This window comes from Cupressus sempervirens, chromosome 4 (assembly GCF_028749045.1).
Source record: "Cupressus sempervirens isolate cs-2001-9-10 chromosome 4, ASM2874904v1, whole genome shotgun sequence".
Classification (NCBI taxonomy): domain Eukaryota; kingdom Viridiplantae; phylum Streptophyta; class Pinopsida; order Cupressales; family Cupressaceae; genus Cupressus; species Cupressus sempervirens.
Window position 1 is genome coordinate 282187922 of NC_143121.1, and position 6282 is coordinate 282194203.

The following is a 6282-nucleotide window of genomic DNA, read 5'->3' on the forward strand; positions in this document are numbered from 1 at the left end:
CCTAGGAAACAAAGAAATCTAATTGTTGCACATGAAAGTGAATAAAGACAAAAAAACACTTTGTTTGGTTTGTTTGTACTTATGGGAAACCCTACATGAAACGTTAGTAGCCCCTTAGAATGAAAATGTTAACACCTTAGCATGAGTTATGATGTCTAACATCCTAAATGAATGCTTGACTATGGAAGAGATTTTTTAAAAACTAAAAAAATCAAAAATTATACACATAAATCAGCTTAGAATAGCCAATATCCTATGCAACCACCAAAAGTTAGTTTTTCATTGTATACATTTTTTTTTTGGGGCGGGGGGGGGGGGGGGGGGGGGGGGGGGGGGTTGTGGGGGGGGGGGGTGTTGGGTTGGTTTTTGGTTTTTTTGGTAGCTAGTAAGAACATAAAAATTATTAGAAAAAAAAAAAAATCACCTCATGGAACTAGTGATTAAGTCTGTCAAAAACAAGAGAACTTAAGAGATTAAAATTCAAAAATGCAAAAAATCAAGCTCAGATATAGTCAATTGCAACAGAACTGGAGAAAGATCAAAATAGTCAATTGCAATAAAATTTTCAAGTGATATTTTATTGTAAAGGAGATGACAAAAAGTATAACTTACATGTGATGGTCTTTGTATGTCCACGTGATGCTTTCTGGAATAGTGTCACCTCCATTCTAAGATACTATCGTGTGATACTAAGAAATTACCGCCTCACTTTAGAGAAATTGTCACCTAATACTATTTGTTGAACCCATAGATATACAAAACAACAAGAAAATAAATTAACAAAATCCAAGCAAAACAGTTAGTTCTGCCCCATTGTGGGTGCCAAAAATGCATACTCTAAAAAGTGGACTTCTCTAAGTCCTTCTATTCAAGGTTATCTCATGAAATGAGGGTCTCAAATGCTGACATAGAGCTCCCTATTCATGGAGTGTAGGGGTGTACTCCTAAGTATAAGATTTAGCTCTTAGATTGAGCTTTAGGAACATGCCCCTTACTAGTAAACCACAAAATAGGAGATTCTTTAGGAAAAAACAAGAATGTTAGTGTCAAGGATTCCTTAAGTATGCAAATGCAAGATGTCTTATGTTGGATGAGATACAAATAACTCTTAAGCTAGCAAATGAGAGTGTTTCAAGCCTTCCTAATTAAGCTAGATGCATTAACTATAGCAAGAAAGAATCTAAACTAGATGCAAATGAGGCTAAACTATTATGAAGACACAAACATGTGAGAAGAATTAGATAGGAAGATAGAAGTTCTCCTCAAATCTCCAAGGAAAGCTTGTCAAAATGATGATTGCAATAATGGAGTCTAAAACCTATAGCCAAACTTTAAGAGAATGAAAGCTCTTTGTTGAGGAGGAGAGATCTCTCAGTTTTTAAGTTGAATGAATGGTTGAGATTGAAGTCCATAGGTCAAGATCAAGGGTCGAGATTGGTCCAAGAGGTGAGTGGGGGTGTCATACTTATGATTTATTTATTCAAAGTGGAGAATTCTTTTGAATATCAAGTTAAGCACTTTGAATATTCAAATGTCAAAATGAGCATTTTGAATATTTAAAGTGTACCATGGATCCACTTCAAATTCAATTATGACACTTTCAATTCTCTAATGACGCCTTCAATTCCATTATGACATCATGGATATTAAACTAATTTCCTTGATCCCACTATGATTCCATTATGAATATTAAATTAATTAGGGTTTTTCCAAATATTTCAATCATTATTAGAAATAAATACCCCTTTTTAGCCTTATTTGGAATTAATATTCATGTGTATTTTAGAATGGGTTCAAGTAATTGATTTAAATGAGAATGCCTTCTTGGAAATATTCAAGACTAGCTAGGTTACTGAGAGGGGAGGGGTGAATCGGTAAACTCAAAATTTTGGACAAATTTAGCACTTAATAACATAATACAATTATCATCAATAGATCTAGTCTATTGCATGCATCAAAAATTGCAAGCATAAAATACTTTGAACACAATATTTGGTGACCCAAAAACCTTCCAAATAGAAAGTAAAATTGGGGTGGGGATGATACCCACAAAAATTTAATACTATAGTATAAAGTTGGCTTGTTAAGGCTTACAATAATCACTTCTAATGATCTACCCTCTTAGGAGCAATTATGATTGCTAGGTCCACCTTTTTAGAGGTTTTACAAACATACAATAAAGTATGCACTTGGTAAAGAGATTTAAGAAAAGATTGTTAAGTCTGTTGTGTTAAAGGATTTGAATTTGATTCACCTGTTAGGATGAAACAATAGATCTAACTAACAACTAAATTGATGATTAAGATCTTTGAAGTACTAATCACCTCTTTGTGATAGATGCAACTTGACTACTCCTAATTTGACCTTGCAATACACTTTGTTCTACTGCTAATTCATGTTTGTATTCTCATGCATCAAAAAATTACTACTACACTTGCATATGATATAATATAGTACATATATACCAACCCAATTGGCATAATTACAAGGTTAGCCAATACACAAGATAACACCAATATTACTGAGTGGGCCCAAATGTAGAAACTCGAGTTCTGAAAACTAACTTGGTGAATTTTTGATACACGGTTTCCATTGCATTACTCAGCATCATCATGCACTTGGTAGAGGTAGAGGCTCAGTCCATACTAATCACTTCAATGTAATTTCAAACTCAGTATACATTGGTGACTTGATAGATATAGTGTCACTCGGTAGAAACTAAATTCCATATTTACCATGCCTGCACTCGACAAACACTAATCATCCCATCACTTGGTTAACATTACTCATCTCATCACTTGGTTAACACTACTCATATCACAAACTAATAACTTGATAGATGCTACAAATCTTGGTAACCACTAAACTGCTCGATAAGAACTATTGGACTTCACAGTACCTGAATTCACTTGGTAATCACTAGAATGCTTGGTAAAAACTGAAGATTGATTGAAGAGCTCAATAACCATACAAAATCTGAATAAGTGTTGTCACTAATAAAAAAAATGGCTTAATGCCAACATGCCTAACATTTGAAGTAATTCAAATGTCTAACATTTTATAGATAAAAATGATGATTAAGAAGCATGAGCTAGATGATATTTGATGATTATCTGATTTTGTTTTATTTGATCAATAGAAGTAATAAATTTAGAAAATTGAGTTTGTGAGGTCAATTTTGGGTGATTACACATGCTACGTATATACTCTTTTCCATAGCCATTAGTTCTTCCTCTATTTATTGTTCATTTTCCCATACATTGTGTTCCACAATCCTTCTTCTAACATCTACTTTCTCATCCTTGTCATCAACATTTTCTATCTCATAGCATTTCCTCTTGTATAGTTTCATCCTCATTATCCTTTCCCACTTCCAAGAGTTTTATTTTTTAAACATCAATTATAATATTCTTTTGACATGGCTACAACTATATATTTCTCATATTATCCTAACATAAAAAATTCCCACTCCATTAAAATATTAAGCTAAGTAAAAGTAAACTTTTTATGGATATTTGTAATGAGTTACAATGCACCCAAAGTATTGCAATTATAGTTTTGAATACATACAATAGATATATTCTAGTATCAAATTATCATGAATGATGCCAATTTTGATGCACAATTGAAGGAGGGGAATTTTTATTATCTATATTTTGTTTAAGGTAGATTATGTGAAAAATCATACTTTATCCAAAGATTACAAATTCTAGATAATTTTTTTAGGCTATATAAGTACTTTACATATACAATTCTATTACAAGACAACCAATAACATTATCAAGTACCTAGGGTTGATACTTGAGTCAATTTAAATGTACCAATAAAATTCTTCTATGATACATTATTACCATGTATGATATTCAAGACAAAAGTGATAATATTTATAAATGTATAAAAATGACGTAATGTACATTGACTTCTTTTTATCATGGCTTGTTAGTTTAATATATTATCTTAGCTATTACTTGATGGTTTGTTATTTCATTTTATTCATTTCTTGGGGGTATTATTTAATTTATTTTATGGTCTTTGACAAGCATCCTTATGTTGCCATTTTGGTTTATGGATTATCTTAATGTGGTTTAATTTTTTACTCATACATAACATATTTGAACCAAATGCAAATAAATAGCATTAAAGAAATTCTATAGAAAATATATAAATATGAAGAAATGTTATTCTTCTAGGAGCAAGAGTCTAAATGTTGTGATGAGCTGACATTGAATGTCCTTCAAATGATTAATAATTTTTCAAATTATAGTCAGCAAGTTCACATAAATGTAAGTTAAATAAATTGAACCATTATCATCTTATAATAGATGGTAAAAAAATACATTGAAATAAAAACTAAAAATGATATAAATTCATGAATAACTAATTAGATTCTTTTATGTAGTACAACACCTTATTTTTCTCATTAATTAAATGACAATAACCACTATACCTTCTTATAATGAAATTACAACATACACAATCTATTAATGATTCATAGATCACCCCATCATTCAATACCAAATTCTTACAGAATAAAGAGGTCTTGAAATACAGAAAAAATATTAAATGCAATAATTTTGGAAATTATAGACCATTCTAAAGTTTAAATTGACTATGAAAATATTTAATACCATTCTTTTATAGGATATTTCTGTCCCTATCTAGTTGTTATCACCATATGCAAGTGTCACTGTTTCTTCCAATTCTTTAGCCACCACACTCATTTTGGGTCTTTTTGTTGATTCCTTTTGCATGCACATGTATGCTATCTCTGCTACTTTTCAAGCTAATTCAATGATATATCGACCACCCAATGAAGGATCCATAAGCTCATCTATTTTTCCACATAAAAGAAGATTGTGTGCTTGATACAATGATTTTTTCAATATGTTGTTGATGAACATTATCAAACAGATTGAAATCACTTAATTTGTCTACAAAAATATATGAATTACCAATTGTACTATTCTTTCCTTGAGTGGTACTCAAAAACAATAGACATCGCTCTTCTCATTCAGTGAAGATGTTGCAAAGTATCTACGATAGTTCATCCGTATTTTAATCTATTAGTTATTTGTTCCCTATACTTTATGTTAGGATAAAAATGTATTCATTAAGTGTAGTTAAACTAAGTATATTTAAGGAAAAGAAATGTAATGGAGTTATGTGAAATACTCAAGATCAAGATAACCCAATGTCCCTTTGACTTCAGTTGGCATATAACCACTAACACGCTACCAATTTTGATATGCCAAAGTCACCTAGCTTGGCAGACATTTGTTATCCAATAGTATATTAATGTACTTTATATCTCTATGTATGATTAGAGGATAGCAACCTTGATGAAGGTAGGGAAAACCTACAAAACATGTGTAGAATGGTTGAAACATGGTGGTTTTTTCCTTTTATGAAAATGATTTAAAAATATAAAGGAACTTCTGCAACCACAAACACCTTACCATCTGTAGCATGTCTAGCAATATTCAATCTTGTAAGTCAATCAAGTGGAGTTTCCACTTTGGCAATGCCTACAAATAAAAGAAAAATTAAAAAATTATATTTAAAGGTATGTAAAATCAATTAATAAGTGAAAGATGTTTATCATTGTAAGTCAAATCGTGATATCATTAAGATTCAATTGAGTAAGTTTTTGAACATATTTTATTGATCTATGTTCTATGAGTAGTAGTTCTCAAGAGCCCTTTTCTCATGAGAAGGAATGAAATGCTTAAGGCATATTGCATCCACATGATATCTACATAGCTGAAGTACGAAAAATTTCCTAAAAATTACCTATCCCAATACTACTCATGAAACCCAACTCAATAAATTTGACTCAAAAAACTTTACAATTGAATTGTGATAGCAATACCACAATGGAAATTGAAATCACATAAGATTTAATGTATGCAAGTACCATATAAATGATCAAAATCAATGTTCCACATGGCATGTATTCATAAACCAATGTCATTATGGGTTGTCTACAATACCCAATAAGATTTACAAGATTCTTGTGATATATTCTTGACAACATGGCTACCTAAAACTATAATAACACTTGTTATATGAGAATTTGGTACTCAAGGGAAAATAATGGTAATGTTTATAGACACTTTGTTTTTGAATCTATGTATAAATACTAACCACATTCTGGAATTCTTTTCAGCCTTGATTAGAACCAATCTTGTGTATTTTGACAGCAACCTCATATCCCAGAAGTCTACCATAAAATATAGATCCAAAAATTCCCTTACTAATGTGTGTGGAATAGTTATTGGTAGA